This window comes from Pygocentrus nattereri, chromosome 10, assembly GCF_015220715.1.
Source record: "Pygocentrus nattereri isolate fPygNat1 chromosome 10, fPygNat1.pri, whole genome shotgun sequence".
NCBI classification, from domain to species: Eukaryota; Metazoa; Chordata; class Actinopteri; order Characiformes; family Serrasalmidae; genus Pygocentrus; species Pygocentrus nattereri.
The window spans coordinates 17,860,527-17,881,898 of record NC_051220.1 but is presented as its reverse complement, the minus strand read 5'-3'; the positions used below and the strand labels follow the sequence as shown (position 1 = coordinate 17,881,898).

At 37.1% G+C, this 21,372-nt stretch overlaps 1 long non-coding RNA gene across 1 annotated transcript; it reads left to right on the top strand.

Moving 5' to 3' along the window:
• Nucleotides 1-8,001: 8,001 nt before the first annotated feature.
• Nucleotides 8,002-13,621, top strand: LOC108430633. Its single transcript, XR_001858089.2, has 3 exons — nt 8,002-8,081; nt 13,242-13,329; nt 13,513-13,621. It is a non-coding gene; the product is annotated as an uncharacterized LOC108430633 (long non-coding RNA).
• The last annotated feature ends 7,751 nt before the right edge of the window (nt 13,622-21,372 follow it).

Sequence of the window (21,372 nt, the reverse complement as noted above, 5' to 3'; positions counted from 1 at the left end):
TTTGGACTTACTCGGGAGTGCCCTCGGGAGTGTTCTCTAGCATTTAAAAAATTGATTGTTTGGTAAACGGATCAGCTCAAACTGCTTCACTCAGCCCATGAGCTGATCCATTTACCAAACACTCATCTCTGTAGTGTTAATGCTCACCTCCTACTGCCCAAAACCTGATTACTACAATACAGAGTCCTTTCCTTTAATTTTTAGGATGTAATACACTCTTCTACTTTCCAAAGTTTAAGGAAGGTTCTGCACAAATTGTTAGAAACAAGTTAATTTTTTTCATTTTTAGCCAATTTGCTCCACTCAGTCCCCATTCATTACAGACTTGCTTGTGAGTACCCTCTGGCATTTTCCAGTCATGTTTTTGATATAACAGAAGAAATAGGAAGTGGCCAGCCTTCTCTTAGACAGGTTCTGGTTAAACTACTGCTTGTATTCCCAGGCACTGACAAACCTGACTTCCAGATGTGTCTAGAGTCTGGAACTATGTTTTTTCTCGCAAAATTGGTTCCACCCATTGTAAATCAAAACATGATTACTTGATTCCTCTGTTTGTTCCCAACTAGAAAGAAATCAAAGTAAGATGTCCGATTGCATGGAATGAATCAGTAATCTAACGTGAACGTACTTCAGTCCACCTCCTAAAAGTCTGATCAGTGGGAGACCTCACATACCTACCTAAATACCACCAAAATTACATTTCTGATTGGATTTAACTCTTATGTTACCAACAAAACTCAGCCATGATGTAATAGTACAGAGTGTCTCAAAAGTAAGGAATCACCCCTAAAAAACAAAAAAAATGTTTGGCAGAGTCTGCAGAATCTGTTGAGTGTTTGTTTCATTTAAGAAAGGACCACTAACAATAAAGTGTCACCAACTTAAATCTTCCTTTAGTTTAAATAATTACTGAAATCCATCATTTTAATCCAGCTCAAATTGTTCGCTAACTGTAGTTTTTACAGGTCTGTGAACTAATAATTAAACAGTGAATTATATGTTAATAGCTGTAAACCATGTTGTTATTGTCCTTCAGTGTTACATCTGACACAGTAATGCTGACTTTATCATCTGGGCTGTGAAATTTAAATCCAGGCTGTCTGGGATACTTTGAGAAAATTACTATATGACTCTGGATGAATCTGCCAATCAAAATTCTTAGAAATTACATTACAGAGCCTTCTCTAATAAGACTAAACCTGCTACTGTAGTGCTTATATGATGATGCTTGTATGTCAAGAGGTTATCTCAAGACATGTATCTCAAAGTATTGCCTAGTGATAAAATACTTCTAAGCTATAAAAATTAAGATTTTTTTTTATTGTGCTTATAACTGTTCTTTTTGGGTGGTCACTGACTTAACCATGCTTTGTTGGGCTCCATAGGCTGATAAATTTCAGATCATTATTTTCCCTTCATCTTTTTCTCAGCAACTTAAACCATGTTGAACTGGCTGGTAGCCCTGCGCCTTTAACAGCATCCTTTATGGTAAAGGAAACTAGTGGAGCAAGTGATTGAACACTGCAATAAATAAATGCTGTTTAGCTTAGTGTAAGGTCAGATCTTCTGCCACATTTCCACAGTAAACTGCTGTAAAGTCAGATAATGTGCACAATGGCAACATTTGCAAAGGTTTTTCAAAAGGCATGAGATTTTGGGAACTGAAACTGATTCTTCTAATATCCATATAACCTCTTAGGTAAGAGTGGAGCTTGTGTATTTTTTGGAAACAGACGTGACCCGTGACTACTCTGAATGTAGAATAAGTAAAACCCTTTTGTCTTTTTCTGGCTGTGCTTGAGGCATATCATGAATCGTGCTCTCTGCTGGCTCTATCCTCTGTCCTTAGTCCAGCTTGTTGTGTATTTAATCCTCCTTTGTGCAAATGAAGAAGGTTCCCAGCTCTCCAATGGAAATTTTGGAGCGTAGATCAGTTCCCTTCAGCTGTTGTTGCAAAACCAAGCATGTTTTGAACTAGTCCAAAAAAAAAAGTCCCAAAAAAGCTTTGTTAGATGCTTAGATCAAGGTGTCAAAGTCCAGTTCTGATGGCCACATTAATGTGCAGTTTAGTGTTTTCTCCATTTTAAAGTGCCTGATTCACTTAATCAGCTGAGCCCTGTATTTAGATTTATTATGTTAAAGATGCACTCTTACCTGTTATGCGATGCTCTTCAAATATATACATATTTACAGTTTTTTGTATATTTTTCTAAAGGCCTCTCTCTTTGTATTTTACGCCTTTTAGGCAAAAACATTTTCCAACAGCAAGGTGTTAATGCTGACTTAAGAATGTTCAGAAAAAAATGTATGACAGGCCAAATGCACCACTGTGAACTTGTGAACATTTAGAGGGAATCTGAAATCGTGCATTGTAAAATGACTTATTTACAGAGAAACTTGGTATTAGGGAGGCTCTCTGAGCTAGCTGAATGTTTTTGCTCAGTGAATATAGGCAGTTTTTCCATAATCTTTAAGCACTTGTGCAAATTTGGGGGGGTGGGAGTAGAAGACATGGGCAGATCACACACAAAGCAGGTCAGTCTCAGAATTTTAGCGACACAATGAAAAGAAAAAATGTCATTGTAAAACTGAATGTCTAAACTAAATATGCATATCTTTTTTCCTGTTAATGATATTTGGTAAGCATACTTTGTTTGCACAGTGTTACATTTGAATGTAAGTTTTAGCCTCCTGACATCCCTCCTATTTCTCAGAGAAAATTTGTGCCCCTCACTTTTTGAACTATTGGAGCTGTATATTTCTTGGATAGAGGGGAGGGAGGTGGCAATGATCTTTTCAGCAGCTCTCACGATGCGCTGGAGTGCTTGCAGCAGGACACAGTGCAGGCGCCATACCACATGGTGATGCAGCTGGTCAAGATGCTTTTGATGGTGCCTCTGTATGCACATGATGCTGGCTGGGGCTCTGGCTCTTCTCAGTTTGTGGAGGAAGTAGAGGCACTGCTGAGCCTTTCTGGCCAGTGATGCTGTTTTTTTGGCACAGGAGAGGTCCTCTGTGACATGCGCGTCTTTGGGGGTCCCATTGAAACAGGAGGGTGACGCTTTCTTTGGGACAGGGATGATGGTGGTGGCTTTCAGGCATGTGGGGACAACAGCCTGACTCAGATAAATGTTAAAGATATCTGTAAAGACATCTGTGAGCTCCCCAGCACAGTCCCTCAGCACACGACTGGGTATGTTGTCAAGACCAGGAGCATTTCGAGCTTGATCCTTCTGAATGATTTCCTGAATGATTTCTTCTGTGCAGGCATGTTGTATGCCTCAAACCGGGCGAAGAAGTTGTTAAGCTCAGAGAGTTGGAGTTGTCACAGGTCTGCAGTGGGGGCTTGTGGTCTGTGATGGTCTGTTTCCCCTTCGACAAGCTCCATGTATCTCTGCTGTCACTGAAGCAATAGGCTGTCCTCCTGGAGTATTGCTTCTTTGCCTTTCTGCCATGGGACAGGTTGCTCCTGCTCAGAAGCTCATTCCTAGCCTTCAGTAGCCTGTAGACCTCCCCTGTCAGCCATGGCTTCTGATTTGCCTGAATCGTGATGGTCTTGAGAACAGTTACAACCTCACTGCACTTGGAAATGTAGCCAGTGACTGTGTCAGCATACTCCTGGAGATCTGTGGTGTTGTTGCAGGTCGCTGCTTGTTTCAACAGTCTTGAAGTGTCTCTGAAGACCCTTCCAGCCACATTTGTACCTGCTTCCAAGCTGGTTTGGTGACGTTAACCAGTGGTCTGTATGCTGGCATTAGCGTAAACCTCATTTTGTTAGGAGGGAGAGAAGCCGCAGTGTGTGCATGTGCTGCCATCTTACATTTCTTAGCTAGCTTCAATTACTCAATGTAAAAACGTTCGTTCTCTCAAATTACTTCTCTCAAAATGTAATGGGATTATGTTACTTATTACTTTGCAAAAACAAAAGGAATCCAATTACTCATTACTTCTGTGTTACTTCCTCTCTAGAGCTGTAGAAGTTACGAGCAGGACAAATTTTGTTCCATCAATGCATCCAGGAAAAATCTGTTCATGGTGTTCCAGAGCCATCATCACTATGTTAATCCTGGATAATTCTACTTCCTGTGGAGGTTCAAGACGTTTGGCCTGGTGCTTAACATACTCACCAGCTTGTATAGAAGCACCATAGAGAGCATCAAGACTGGCTGCATCAATGTCTGGTCCAACAGCTGCTCCCTCAGAGACTGCAAAGCTCTCCAGAAAGTGGTGAGAACAGCAGAGCTTAAGCATTACGGGTCTTTGACTAGTCACAATGCCTGAGTAATGCTCACAAAGTCACAGTGGATCACATTCACCCAGCAAGCGGGTCGTTTACCTGGTTGCCATCTGATAGGTGGCACCTGAGCCTGGATAGACTACCTGATAGACTAATAAGCTTAAGAGCCGGTTGTGCTTGCAGGCTATAGGCTACTAAACAAGCAGTTGTTCATTCTCAAAACACCTCTCTCAGAATGTCTTTTAATGCTACTGCCATAATGTAACATACTTTGCTTACACTATACATATACATATATAAGCATATGTTATTTTTGCTGCTATTATCTTAATTTGTCACTTTATGGGCATTTTTTCATATATGCTAGATAGAAGTGGACTGACCAACTTAGGACAATAGGTTGATACTGATAGATGGAGGGGCTGGAGAAAGACTGTTGACTAGTCATGCAACTCAATAGCAAAACAAATACACTCCTCCTTTCAGTGCTCCTTCAAAAATGCCCTACTTTTTTTAGATCCTAGTGGCCATAAAACCTTTTGCAAATGTTATATGGACAAATGGCCTGATATAACATTAGAATGAACAACCACACATCAGAGTAATGTAAGTAATGTAAAATTAACTAGGCCGTGGGTTAGCAAATTGTTGCTACAATTGCTACTACAAAGCCAATGAGTTGTGATTAGCTGTCACAAACATTAACAAATGGGACAAGACAGTACTGACCTATTGACGCTGTGAAAAAGCCAAATGAGTGAATGTTACCCACTTGTCAGGCAGAAACAGAACATCCTCATCCTTTTTCACGCCTTTCATCTATGTAGTCAGCTTCTTTTTCATCAGCTTCTTGTTTTTTATTTTGATCCCATGCCAAAGCTGTCGGTAATGAAGCTAATGCAGTGTAAGATAAGCTGTAATTAGTGCTCAGATGCCAACATGCTCTGACAACTTTAAGAACAAACTGTGTTAATTACAACAAAATAGGGGCCAACTATATTATATCAGGAAAGATATTCATTAGTGAAATAGTTATGATGAGATGGCTTCTTATTTGGCTGCGTCTTGTTTGAATTTTCCTATGCCACCTTAATGGTGCAGCAGTTACATTTTGGTGCCTGAAGCGAAACATGGCTTATATGTTTTATGCCACTGGTCAGCTCTCAGAATCAGCTAAGGGAGAGAAATATCAGCTGATCGGAGATTGCATCTTTGGGTTAAAAATCGGTGAATACCCATACATAGCCAATTAGTCCGTCCATCACCAGTACTAGACATCAGCTTTCTTCTTCATATCATGAGCAAACAGAGAAAAGAACATTTGAATGCATGAAATGTATCATTTAAAAAAAACTTGAGGAACATCTGAGTGGATATTGAGTGGATATTGGCTGGACAACGGTTACTATGGTATCCCTCATCTGCTTCTCTTTGGCCACATTCTCTTTCTCTCTCTCAAACTCAAACTCCAAGACCATGCTGTCCATTTCAGCCTGAAACCAAAGCCTCCATCTCTTCTTTTATTTCTCTCTCCAGCCTGGATCTGTGTTTTTTTTTTCTTTTTCACCTGGGCTCAGGCTTATTCCAGCTTTTCCATGTGGAGCTCCTGTTTACCGTTCAGTCTGGGGAACCATTCAGCTTCTTGCTTCCTTTGAAAGGCTTTCTTTAAGTTTCTCCACTTTTGTCCTGCTCTCCTTTTGTCCTTTTCAGTTCAGTTTTCACTTCCAAATTCTCGTTCTTCTCCAGCTGGCACACCTTTCTGTACATTTTTTCTTTCTCTTCTCTCATCATTTCCATGGTGTTCTCGTTCTCCAGAAGCTTCTGGATCCACATATCCATGTGCTCTCTCCAAGCAGCCATTCCCTCTCTCTCTCATGGCAGCCTCCAGCTTCTACATTTTCCCCATGATTCATTGTAGAGAAACTTACTGACTTGTATTTCTTACACTGCTGGTGATATGAACCAGGGCTTGTGCTGTCTACAACACAAATATATAAATATATTTACTATAATATTATTTACTATCCAAAACCACAGGATAATCTATATGTGTCTTTTAGGTTTTTATATCTAATGTTAAGTCTTTCAAAAAATGTTTTCCAGACTATATATCTTAATATATGCCCTAGGTATTATTACAGTAAGTATATTTTAGTCCAGGATCTTCTCTCAAACTATAATAAAATATCTCAGGCATCAGCTAACTTTTAGAGACATTAAACACTTCGGATGTCTGGTTCTTCTCACCACCATCACCACTCCAGAAGATTTCTACAACACATTTCAAATCAGACCACCCTGAATGAGTGGCCAGAAATACTTGAACTCCGGCGTTTTTTCCAGATTATGCACCAATTCATCCAGGTGTTATTCACATGTGCAACAAAAAAACTGAAAAAACTTACTTTGTGAAGCCATAATCCTTGTGGGTGACAGACGTGACCAAAATAGATCTTTTTTGGAAAATCACATCATTGTTCTGTATACAGAAAATGAAATGAGGCCTTTAAAGAAAATAACTGGTCAAACACGGAGGAAGTTCACACATGTTCTGGTGTTGCTTTGCACCTTCTGTCACTGCGTGCCTTGATAGCATTATGAAATATAAACACTATCAAAGAATTTTAGAGTGCAACATAAGGCACAGTGTCAGTAAGGTGGGTCTCAGTTGTAGGTTATGGGTCTTTCATCAGGACAACGGTCCAAAGCATACATCAAAAAGCACCCAAAAATGGGTTAAGACAAAGCACTGGATTGTTCTGAAGTCCAGACCTCAATCCCATATAAATGCAATCTGGGAAATCTGAGAGACCTGCAGCAGATTACAAAAGAAGAGTGGACAGAAATTCCAAAAGTGGCTATAGGAACCTCTTGATTTCTGTTATTCTTTCAAAAGGAAGTGTTACCAAATATTTAGGTGGCAGTAATTTGTTTTATTTGAATGGATGTATTACATTCTGAGTGGACAAAGAAAGTACTTTAATATTGCTACAAGATTGCAGAAAGCTACTTTTGACAACTTCAGCTGCTTTTGAACTGCATTAAGTTATTTTATAGCAATTTGTGGGTTATTTGGAAGAAAAACTGTCAATATTTCTGGCCTTGACTATAACTATGCAGAAGTTTAGAAAAAACTGCAGAATTTTACTTTTACATTTCATGTTCACTGCTACAGTTGCTTTGCAACCTGCCAATAAAAACACTAAGACAATTTACAGTATTTTACTGGGAAATATTTATTTGTTAGTCAATTATAAAAAAAAACCCAAATAAATGAGAATTAAAATGACTTGTTGGAGCTTGTGTACTGCTTCTGGATCAGGTCCTGCCTTTAAGACACCAGATTAACCATACACACAACCTGAATAGCCTGATTATAGGGCTAAAATCAAGATGCTTTACAGTTTAAATTCAATATATAGATTTGCAGCAAGCCGTTTACATTAATTCTTGAAAAATCAGATAACTGTGAAAGTCAAATTATGACTGTGCTATTAGTGTGTGTGAAAACTCACTCACACAGAATCTAAATATTATTTTAGGCTGAGTTCAGAATTCCCCTCTCCTTACGAAGGGGAGATTGGACAGGCATGCTCGTCTGCTGCGGAGGATGGGTCATCCTGAGTGGGAAGACATAATATTGTGTAATGTAAAATAGTGGCTCATGTGTGCTGTTTGTGTGAGGTCAGTCTCCGGAGGAGAAGTGGGAGTGTAATGTGTCAAATATGAGTCACAGTGTGTCAATCTGAATGTTTTCACAGCTGCTTTACAGGAGAAAGAGAGAGTTCCCTGCAACAGCCTGCATGAATTTGTGAGAACTGCGCAAACTCACACACAGCTACAGGTAATATCTGCAATGGTTATTTTGTATTGTAAGGAACCAGAAGCCTACATTCTGTTATTTAGGATGAGATTTTCAAACCATGTTAAAACCATGTTTTAATTAAGTTACATATGGAGATGCATCAGTACTGATACTGGTATGGGTCTGATACAGTGCTCATGCATTCGTATGCTTTAAAATTCAATGATATCAACATCTGATACCAGCTGATACCATGTGTATATTACCCTGCTAATGAACAACTGAATCAAACTGAGAGTGATAGAGGGTCTGTTCTTAAAGAGAAGTGACTCCATGGCAGCTGAGCTCAAAGTAGCTGATTACTTTTAAAATTGTACCTTGGCCCATTCCTGCCAGGCATACAGGGAATGTGATTTTTTTAAATACACAAATGCAATCACAACCATTTCAATGAGACAGGTGGAGACATGTTATCAAAAAGGAGGCAAAAAAGTCGACATTTGCTCACAAAGTCTGCATATGCTGACTCTACTCTGTTTGACTGAGTTAACTTGGCCTCAATATATTGTGGTGTCCACCACAGACACAGCATGGCTGAGAGGCGCTTAGGGGGTGTGGCCATGCAAAGTGACTCTCTACGCACCGTACTCCTGGTTAAAATGGTCAGTTTGGTGCTATTGTTGTCACTGGGTGGTTTAGTTTGTAGTTAGTGTAACTGTAACCGAGGAGGTTAGATTACAGTGTTTTGGAAGAGTCTACCCTCCTCAGATGTTGTGCCCTCCCGTGTTATGGTTGTAGTGCTAAGCTAAGTTTCTTGCTGCCTGTTGAACTGCCTGTTTGAAAGAAAAGAGCATTTGTTCATTTGTGCAAGGTTTCTGCTTTTTCCTCTGAAAAACTGATACAATATTAATTTGTGGCCACACCTTATAAAAAAATCACCACATCACTTGGGGTGCTATGAAAACGTAATGTCCCAATATCTAATATCTAATAACTTAAAACAGTCAACAAGAATATAGACCTACATCGCTGGAAGTGCCACTGTGCTCAGTATGCCTTCAGCAGAGCTGCTTGATATGAATTATCTGATATGAATTATCTGATATGAATGATCATTTATCGTGTTCTAAGTTATTTTTCAACTGACTTTTGAGTGAAGTAGGCCAGATTTCTTACAAAGTAAATCTAGTGAAATATGTTAGGGTAGCCAGGCCAGCATAACTTACTGCTATTGTGCATGTTAATGCAGTTGGCAAAAGTATTCAAAGTGAAACTGATGCAGAGGCGCACACAAAGTCTTCTTTCACTTTGATTACTTTTGCCGCCTGCTGCTACAGACAGCTGCACAAACAATGATATGAAAGACAGAAAAAATGAATCTGTGTCCTAGAAGTGAACGTTCGATGACTTGGTATAAATGCGGCTCTCCTCTTGAGTCTGTCTACAGAGAGCACAATCGATTATATCAACAATCTGATTGGTTGCTGCAGCTCATTTGCATAAAGCTCATCCAGAAAGAAAGAGCAAAGTGAAAGGTGAACATTCAAGGTTTCATGTCTCAGGTTTATGTGTATATTGCTCTCTCGTCAAATTATAGCACATTATGACACATTCTGTTGGATGTAGATAATCAAAAAAAGAAAGAAACACATCATCTTGCATGACATCAGCATTTACGTCACATATCCAAAGAATGTGTAGTAAGAAGAATTGAAAAAAAAATTTTTGCTCATGCATAGAATGAAATGCTCATATGGTTATACAATGAAAACACAAACACGCACACAAACAAACAAAAACGTTCTTGGGGCTGAAATAATTCATAAGTAAAAACTTTAAAAACAATCTTTAATGGAAATCTTTCAACGAATCTTTAATGTTTTTGCTTTGCTGGATGCAAAAATACTCTGTAGATATTGTTTCATTTCTTGTTCAAAAATAGATTGCTTGTTGCTAATTTTACTTTTGAGAAACTGAAACTTTTCAGAACGTATAAGGTTGGTCAAAAAATATTATTTTTCTCTCCCTTCACAGATTTTGTGAAACCCAAGGAAATATATGAACCACGTGATGTTAAATGTATGATTTAAGGAGGTGAAAACGAGAATATTAAGACCAACACTACCGCATTCATAACAACAGAACCTTATCTTTCCATAAAGAAACTAAAAAGCATCTATTGATTTGCTTATAGATGCATTCACATACTGGGAGAGAGCTTTGTATGTTAATCTAAAAATGCCTTCAGCTTTAGTAATCAGTGTTCTTCCTTTGTAATGAGGAGAATTGCTCATTAGTATCTTCTGCTTTGTCAGACACTAGCAGGTGCTCCTGAGCAAGTCTAAAATGAATGCATTCATGAGCTTTTGTGCAGAGTCTTAAACATTTTTTAGAACAGCATAAAATATTTTAGCACTTCTGAATTCTACATATAGAACTTGATCACAGCACTATCAGTGATCACAAACTGTTTTTCTCAGCGGATGAGCTGCTCTGTTCGCCAGTCAATCAGGACTCAGTAGCAGTAATGCTAACTGTTAGCACTCAGTAGCAGTAATGCTAACTGTTAGCACTCAGTAGCAGTAATGCTAGGTGCTACAGCCCAAATCATGTTTGCTGTGGAAAATCAGACACCATGTCGTCTTCTTCATTTTTAAAGGAATGCATCTTTTTACTTTCCAAAATTAAAAAGGATCTGAATAAATAGTTAAAAACTATTAAAATATTTTGTTTTTAGCCATTTAGCTCTGTTCACTCCTGTTCATTGAGCACTCACTCGAAGGCACCCTCTGGAGTTTTAGAGTGAGAGTTGGAATGGAAGTATTTATCACCATTTTTTGTAAAGTTAAAGAATGTGTGCCTACTTTATTCTACTTCATTCTACTTTATTCTACTTCATTCTACTTTATTCTACTTTTTGCCTAAATGTTTCAGATGCGCTCTGGGACAATGTGCAGTTTGTGGCTCTCACTACAGCTGAGTGATATGAAAATATAGCAGGAACAGAAATGTTAAGAGTGTGTAAAGAGTGCAGAGCTTCAGCAGATGCATAACGTGGCTTCATAATGACTCCTTGAAAAAACTTAGTTGTTAAACTACGAGCTGAACTTCATTAATTGCTGCCGACAGACTCTGTTTTACTGGTTTGTGCTTTATATTCTCTGTAACTGGATATATTCTGCCCTCACTACAGTAGGCTGAGCAGGCCAACTGGTTAATGCTACAATAACAAAAGACATACTTGAAGTTAAAGTTTTTAAAGAAAGAGTTACTTAAACTTACATATTAAGTAAGATTGTCACTTGCATGTCTCTTACAAGCTTCAAACATATTGATTTAAACCGAAAAGCTGACATCAAAATCACTTATAGCACCATGCTAGTCCTGCTACCTTAACACTAACAGACCACGGTGAATACAAGAGCAACATTAACGAAAATCAGATTTCAACATTAGACATTGCTGTGTAAAAACCTTGCTTTATGGCTTTCGGTCTGTACCTGACTCTCAGTGTAATGACTTCATTAGAGTGAATAATTGGTGTAAGCTATAAATTGAGTCTCGTGATTCTCTCATCCAGGTTCAGGTGTCAGATGACAGATTGATTGATTCAAACATCAGCACATGAGTATTCAAACATCGCAACAGTAAATATTATCAATATTTTTATCTATTCCCACCTTTCATGTTAGGACGTTATGAACGTTTGACATGTCATCTCTTTACGCTTTTCTGTCAGTTCTGTCAATAAATCTCTCAAAATACCAAGGAGTGCAGGGATATTGTGGATATGCTGCTTCTGATATGTGGATATGCTAGGGATGCTTAAAACGTCAGCACCTCTAACTTAAAACACATTCCTTCATCAGTCTCTGTGTGTTTTACCCCAAAATCCCATTTTAGAAATCATTACTTAAATGTGCATTTTTCCATATGGGCATTTTTTATGATTAGTATATTATAGATTTAATAAGGTTTTGGCCTAAAATAGAACTTTTTAAAATGGATTCATGTGGAGAGCTACACACAGGGCCACTATTTTACCACTGTAGATGTGTTGTAGGCATCAGGACCTTTGGTTCCTATCACCACTACTTTAATGAAATCAAAGTCAGTAATTTACTCTACAACAAACTATTTCACATCAAGCCCTCTCAAAGACTGTTTACATCTTAGCTACTGAAGTAATGCAGAGATGTCAAAGAAAATCAGTGGATTTCCCCTTTAAGAATCTTTTTTGCTTCTCCTGTAAACGTATCATTTTGAGATAAGGTCTTGTTATGACATTGGCCACAGGAATATTAGTAAATATTTATAATTTGGCATAATTCTTTCTTGAAACTTGTTCCTGGTTGTCTAAACAGGCTTTACTAATTTTACTAATTTTTGGCTTCTGCAGCTGTGAAGCCTTCACACAGCTGCATCTCCACAACTGTGAAGGAATGTTTACCATGCTCTCCACTAGCATCATCTGGTCATAGGGTTGCTGAGGTGCTGTACTTTTGAAATTTTTGCGCTTGAGCAAACTTTGCTTTAAAAAATTGTATTAACATTCGTTAATTTCATGATTTTCACTATGTTTAATGAGATGATTAAAGGATTGATACAAATGGTTAAAAATGACTTAAGAAATCTTTTAATGAAAGACATTAATGTTAAACTTTACATATGTTTCACAGCAACAATATGCCGTTTCTGCAATGTGAAGTACGGTCATGTGCAAAAGTTTAGGCACCCATCAAGTGACATGTTTTGTTGATTTTCTAAAGGAAAATAATGACTGTTTACTTGCTAAATTTAACATTTATGATTTTAAATGAAATGTTAAAGCATAAGATGTGATCTGTGCAAAAGTAATGCAACATTTTATGTTTTTTCCCCTCAATATTTTAAACTCTACAAATATGTACAAAATTGTACACTAATATTTAAAAAACAAAAAAAAATCATATTTAAGTTTGTTCCCTGTAGAGAATGTGTTCACTTAGAAAGTCAGCGTAATTTGACTGAGGTGTTCAAACTCATGCATACGAGTGTTTACTGTAACTTAAATACATCTACAGTTTGCCATTCTCATATCGTTGCAGTGAAACAACTAGCATAGCAATGCTTACACTAAAATTCATTAAAAGCAACCTAACTGTCATTTGACTACTGTCACATATTCAGTTGGTTTAGTTATCATTATATCTCATCCAGACAGCTCCATGCCATTGGATGTGTAGTCCAAGGTGGCTGACAAGCTCATCCTTTCTTCAGTATGGTTGATATTAACTGCACACCTCAGGTTTGGAGACACATTGCTTTCTTTTATTACCTTTTACCTTTAGTTAAATAGAAAAAAAACTGCAAATGTTTTGTTAATGCAAAACAGTTGTTTTCTAACACTTTCTAACTCATCAGTGTGTCCTCCTTGGTATGAAGTTGATATGAAGATTTGATAATGTTTTTTTCTTTTCTTTTTTGACAGGGATTCACATCATTGCCAAGATTGTGGGGGGAGAGCAGGGCACAAATGAATGAAGGGTGAAGAGGAACATGGATATATCATGTATTTAAGCATGTCCAAGTAGAATGTAGTTTATTCAGGTAATCATGATAAACATTATTAGAAAATTCTGACAGATATTTCTTAAGATTCACACTGAAGACAATAAAAAACTTTTTTCATTCAGTTTTTTAAATAACTGATTTGTTTGTCTACTTCACAGAATTCACATCTACAGTCATATGCAAAAGTTTCAAACCCTGTTAAATGACATGTTTTGTGAAATTAAGTTAACGTGAAAATAGTGAAAACAAGTTAACACACTCTCTACAAGGAAAACACTTAAATATGATATTTTTCTTTTTTATTTTTAATTAAATTTTACTGCACATTTTTTATTTAGTTGTTGAGTTAAATATTTTGAAAAAAAAAACCTTAAAACATACAACTATGCTATAACTTTTCATTTTTACATACTGGAAAAATAAGGTCAACTTATTTAACACATGTTAACTTGTGTAACTTGTCCAAAACGTTCATATATGATTGTATGTTATTTTTATAGCAAGATTTTGAAGCATTTAATCAGCTCAGGTGAGAGCTAGCAAGGCTAAAGTACAGCCTCCATACAGTGGAGTCTAAACCTAACTAAACCTCTCCTAATAAACTATGAGATATGAGCTATATCATTATATCAAAACCAGTTAATTTTTTAAAATGATTTTGTATGCTCAGATTTATCAAATGTATATTGTACTTGCATTTTACTGTGCTGATATTTCCAAGCTGGTTTAGCACCATTATAGTTTACCTGGCCATACCTACTTTTTAATTAAATAAAAAAAACTTGCAAAAGTTTTGTTGATGCAAAATAAGTATGATTTTTTAATGCACAGATTTAGCTGACTTTTTATCATGCTGATATTTACTCTTTTGTTTGAAGCCAAAAATAAATTTGCTAGTCTTGATTCTCTTTTCATTTATTTTGATACACATATTTTCATGTATTTCATTTGAAAAGCTCTACTGGCTTAAACAACATAGAACTGTTTTGAATTAATTATGTTTGCTTTGCATTCATTTACCTAGGGGTGGGCTGCTTGGAAAAATAGTATATTGCCATACTTACAGAAGTACAGTAAGAAGAAGTAAAGAAAGACACAATACATATCATGACGTCTTGACACATGGACAAAATGCACCAGCAGTGTCACATTTAAAACCTGCTATCAAAAGCTATGAATGCATTGTTTTTTATTCACCATTTCTCAGATTATACTGCACTAAGTCCAGTTAAATGGGTCTAATGCTCTCATTTTGAAACATACAGTTGACAAATCTTCTTTAGTACTGATGATGATATTAACATCATGCTCAGAATTGCATTTTATGTGTAATACTAACAAAAATGTCACGATAACAACGCAATATCATCAGATTGCCCACCCCCAGGTTTACCATACATATTAACAAGTGTTATAACCATTTCTGTGAGTTTTTCAGACCACATCATACGTCTTTATGTATAAAACTCACATATAGGCTCAAAAAGGTCTTGCTTGATGTTTAGGCCTCATATGGAAAATCAACATTATACTGATGAAGATATGAAGACAATAGTTAATAGATAATTCACTTACTCCCTTGGTGATGCGTCCTTCACCAAGCTTTGACTGAGTTTTCTTTGAATACTCCTGCACACTGCTCACAATCTTCAGATTCATCAGCTTGGGGAAGGGGTCTGAAGCACTGCAAATGTGAAATGTTCTTCCACATGCTGCATGCAATTACACATTTCCACCAGAGATGTCTCCAAGTTCCCAAAACGGAAAAAAAATGCTATTTTATTAAGATGTTTTGAAGAGATAGGTGTGCATAGACCAGTCTATATAAAACAGCATAAAACTGTATGGCAGAGTTTTAGTGAGTGCACAAGGCTATTGATGCAGTGCTACAGAGCTCAAAGTTGTAATACTTTTTCCCGTAATGCTGCTCTGTAACTGCGTAACTGCGGCGGGATTTTCAAGAATCGACAATAAAACTGCTACAAGTGTCTTAACCAGTGTTCTGCTCTCTGTCTAACCGCACATAAATTTCCCTGTAAGCTTGCCACACCACTTCTATTTTCATGAGGTAGTTTCTAAACTACTGTATCACCTCCACTTGAAGGAAATATAAAAAGGCCCAACAAAGTTGAATGCTGCATTTGGCAGACTGCTGCTGCTGTGTGATGTAGTGCTGGTGCACTGGGTTACAGCAGAGAGGAGCAGGGCTATTTATTTTTACTGGCACTGTGGCTTAATGCTACCTTGGAGGTGATGAGGTGCTCAGGACTATATATCTTACCCCCTGGCAGCCTGGAGGGAGGAGAAGAAGGGGCTGGGGAGAAAAGGTGGAAGTAAAAAAGGGAGGATTTAGAAGGGAAAAGGGGGCCTTCACTGCTGGAAAGTCAGCCAAAGTGCAGGCTTGCTTTAATGGCTCCTCGTCTGCTGCTTTCTCCCAGCTCAGAGAATTGCAGCAGACACCCTGTCTCCTGTCCTCGCAGCTCTAACTCTGTGTGGCAACTTTAATATGAAAGGCAAACAGAAGTTCTGAGTGTGTGTACATATGTGTCTTTACCTCCGTCCCCCCAGCACACACTGTGGTGTCATTAGGCAGTATGAGCTACCTGTGCTTCAATGGTATCGTCAACAATGCCATTTTAGCAACTACACCTCTACAACTATTGTATTCTAATATAAACTAATTTAAAGAGTGCTCTACACTAGTTTTTTTTTCCCGATTTCATCAATAGTTCCACATGTAGTGAATCAGTACATAGTGAATACAAATGTGGAAACTTTGGGACACTGACAATTCCATTACATGTGCCATGGATGTGGAGGTAGTACCAACAGCACTGACTGCTGTACTTAGGCATACTGTCTGTTATAGGATTGAATATTTCAGTTGTTTCAGAAACATTCTTATTTTGTTTACACAGCTGTGTCAGTCACACATAGCAAAGTTTAATCACATAGCAAGTAAGCCTTTCTTTATGCAATTAACACCACTAGCACAAACGAAAATTTATGTTAATATTGCTAGCACGAGGCTAACCCATTGTTTACCTCAGCAATTTATAGCAGCTGCAGATAAAACACAGTCAACTGATGACTGAAGAGACATTCACTTAACATTTCAGCATCATTGTATCTAATCCTTTCAGTAAAGATTAAAACCTATGAAGGGGCCTGTAAGCAGGTGAGTCTACTTCAATATCATATTTGGTTCATGAAATAAAGACAGTGAAATACTTGTAAAATATATCATGCTGTATTGTATTATTGTGCTAAATATAGTGTGTAAAATTATTTTGTAAAAGTGAAGTTAAATCATGGATAAATGCAACTGTGTTGCTGGTAGGTTGCTGTGAACAGAAGAGAAAGAAATGAGAAACAGTCTGAAGTGTCTTACTAAACCAAAACTTTTATTTTTGGAATACAAAATAAAAATAAATAAATAAATAAATAAAAGTTTAATTTAAAACGGGGGAAGTGAAATGGCATACAGTTTTAGTCCTCCATTTTTAAAGTTTCCGAAAGGCAAGCTGAAGTGACGCTATTTCCAGTCAAGGAGCAAAGTGAACAATTCTCACTATACTTTTTACTGTGCAATTTAGGAAGTTTCAGAGAACGAGAGTTCCAGTGCACTGGAATAATTTTGACAGACATTCTGTTTGAATTACTTGTTGAGATGCAACCAAAGATGTGTCATTCAAACTGTAATTGTTGAGAATCTTACTCACTGATTTTATTTACAGTGTTAGCAATAGGAAACTACAACTCAGATATTTTATTTGCCAGTCAACCTACGTTTGTCTATTGTGAGTTTTCTTATGTAATGGTGATAAAGGTAAAATAATAATAAAGCAGAAAAAGTACAAAAAATTAGATTTTAAGCCAAATACTTTTGTAAAAAAAAAAAAGTTATTGTAAAACGAGGCAGCATATTCATAACTACAGTATTTCATATAATCACTTTCTGTGATGTAGCCTTTAGAGGCATTAAACTCTTCAGATGTTTGGCTTCTATCACCACTATGAACAATTCTAGCTCCTCTAAAATAAAGTATATTAACCACTGATAAAAAAATGTAGTTTGAAATCAATGATCAGTTTCAATCAATTTGAACTGGATCAATGTTTTCAATAACATGGTTACAGATTAATGTATAAAATCATTCAATATGTTGGCTTAGCACAACTTCACAACTTTTTAATATAATAATGATAACATTCAGAATGCCTTGGATTTTAAATGCAGTGATCAAAGCATATCTTGATAAAATTTGCTGTAAATACACCATTACAGTATTTTTTTTCACTTCTTGTTTCACAACACTTTAAACATTGCATAAAACATCTAATAAAATGTACAATGTTTAAATTAGCACTATACAAGTTTCTGTCATGTATAAAATGGCAGAAATGACCAATTTGACTTTATAAACTGATTCTAAATGTTTGAACTGTGCTGTGTTTTGTGTTTGTACATACACAAGTGTTTGTATATAATTGGTAGAAGTAAACAGAAAGAGCTGCAGTATAAGTGGTTTTGAGGACACTATATTTAGCTGGTGCTCCATGTCAAAAACTTCAGGCCCAAAGTAGCCCTGCAACAAGCACCAGCTGTTTGTCACCTGTAGCAGACAGCCTGGAGTCAAGCCCAGACATCTACAAACTTCCCTTCTCTGAGGTGCATGAGCACCGTTCAGAATTTTCAGCATCAGCTGAGTGACCTCATGTGTCATGCAGAAACTGCTACCAGATGCTGCTACCTGCAAGAAGTCATCGCAGATGAAAAGGAGACTTAGTGGTAGACCTGTAACAGCATCACTGTCCACCAACAGAAGTGAAACTCCCAGTACCACATTTGTCCAGATGATACTTTTTAAATATAACTGCATTATTTTACTTTTACCCGAGTTTATTCTTGTAACATTCATTACAAAGTAAAACGTCTTCAGTTTGCACAACTGTTTAACTAGCTCATTAGCTAGGACACTGCCTAACTAGTCTTAGCTAAATAGCTCTTGTATTGTTTTACTATTTTCTTTTGTTGATTTGAAAATCGAAGCATTGCTAATGTAGCTAGCGAATACAGCCTGTTGCTAGTTAATGTATCCTGTTAACTTTAACATAGCGAATATTCTAGCCTGGGAACCTACTAGACAATAATCACAAATCCCAGAAAAGGCATCCCTCTGCCATATTGCTGACATTGCATCAGCAAATTATGAATAAGCAGTCAAAATATATATAATATTAAGATATAGTTACAAGTGTGATATTATAATAATAGCAGAACCCTTTTTGATACAATACAGAACCATATACAACACAATCTTCATGCGTCTGAAGAACCTTTTATGGTTTTTTGACTTTTATAGTTGTATAGAGAACATCTATCTTTACTTCTGCTTTTTAGGCTGATGGACATTTGTACATACATATTTGACCACGAGTTAATTCTGAATCAAAAGTTTGAAATATGAAGTAGGTGTGGGCAGTGCCACATTGTAGGTTTTGCAAGTTAGATTGGCTTGGGTTGGAAAAACAAAATGTTCTTTTGCACTTAGACGTTTACTTTTTTGTCATCTCTGCTAAGGTTATGTCCTTTGAGCGTTGCTGTGTATCTGATGCTGCAATCTGTGAAGCCGAATGTAGAGGAGCTGCTGCTGTTCTTCAATGATGACTCAGAGTGTCCCATCTAAATGAGTACAGAAATTGCACTTCTGGGTTGTGTTCAGAACTCAGGGGACATGAGTGAAGAAGAACCAGAGGGAAACACTGCGCATGCAGGCAAAGGCCTTTTTTTTTATTGAGCAGCTATTCACTTTCTCTTCACGGTAGGCACTGACACTGACGTCAACTACCCCACAGCCCAGCACAGAATAGCACGAATAACATGTGCACGTCTTAGACTGAAGAACAAAGCCTCTTTGCACCTCCACTTAGCACGGTCAAACCGCCCACGCTCCTACAGTAGTGGGGCCTGTGGCCCGACACCACATTATTACATAATCAAATCTGCGAAGGCATTTTATAGGTGGGCAAATGTCATTACATTGTGAATGAAGATTAAGGGAAAACAACAAAAAGAGCCTGTATTCTACATTTTTCTTGCATTTCATTATTTTATACTTTGTGGTCCACTGGTGGTCATAATTCTTTTTACATAGCCATTTTGCCTGTAACACTGATGTAAATGAGCTCTGTTCTGATTGTCCTGTATTGTGCCTCATTCAAATGCCCAGGCTGAAACACTCCTTATGACTTCAACATGAGTTGGCAGAGCTAAACTGCTATAGGCTGAATAGGTGGCTCTACATAAGTGTGTTGCTTTTTGTGATATCACAGAAGCAATAAATTCAAAACAGGTTGTTGTTTCAACTTAGTTTCTATATATGTATGGTAAGGAGATAATAGCATGCTTTTAGCAGTGTTTACATACAACATCAAACTCTTTTACTTAAAAAAGACCCTTATATAGGCCCTTTAAATTATATTAATATGAACAAGGGCATGAATTAACAAGATTCATTTTGATTTCAGGTTTGATTTCAAGTCTATGCTTAGGCTAGGCTTAAATAGGATATTTAAGGGTGAAACACCACTGACACTGCAGCTTAGTCAAGGACTAGACTCTATCCATGTCCACCAATCCAGGTCTTTTGTGTATATCTTAACAATGTAATGTTTGTATGTATATATTTGAAAATGTGTTTTTTGGTGGTTGTTTTCTGGTAGCTATAAAGGGTTTTTTTGTACTGCAGGCTCTGTCTTATTACATTATTACAGAACATACACAATTGTGCATATAAACAAAGTCTGAGGCTGATGTAAGTCTATGGTGTACATGATGTAGCCTGAGTATTATTCAATCAAGTGTTTTATTGTTCTCCATCTTTCATTTAATATATCAAAGATTTTTTTATTGTTTTTTCTTCAGAGGATGGCAGTGATTTATTTTGGATAACATGACCTTTTTTGGACCCTCTTACTGTAATTTGGTTTGTTCTAAACCCTGGCTTAGACTGAAGAGAAGAAATAAGAGTGTTGCATGCAAGAGTTACATAATGCTTACTCTGGTTGAGATATGTATGAGTCAAATGAAATAAAAACAGATATAGTATTATGTGAACAAAATATTATTATGTGGTACAGATGTGTTGCCCATTAAACTACAAGTCATGCTGAAACATATTTTCTCATATTTGTGGTGTAGCACTATATAAAAGCCATGAATTGCTTCTCTTTTAAAGTGATTTAATATCTAGATACCAAAGGATTTGGACAGTAGGCCGCAGGGAATCCTAATTAGTCATATTGTTCCCTTCTTGTGTGTTTCATTTTGCCATAGAATGACCTCTGCATCTATGGAGAACATTAACTCAGTAATACTTAAAAACTGTAAAACAAAAAAAAAGGTCTTGCATTGCCAGTCTCCTAAGTCCTTAGGCTTGGTGTAGGAACTGCAGTCAAAGGTCTGTAATATCAACAGGCTGAGTAAACCATGTCTCTGCAACCTTCTGTTAGTTAGAGAATTTGGTTAAATGCCTTTCATCCCTGCACTGTTATTCTTCATGATCCGCTCCTCCGCTATGGCTTAGCACATCTTCCGGCACCTTCTCTGAACTTTCCAGAATATCTTTGTGGTGAAGCAGCTCTCTGGGATTGATTTTGTGAAATATCACATCATGTGTGCCATAAACTGGTTATGCACAATATAATGCTTGTTTATCTGTTTTCATTCTCTGCTTATAGAATACATATAGGTTCACATTCCCTGTTTTATGAA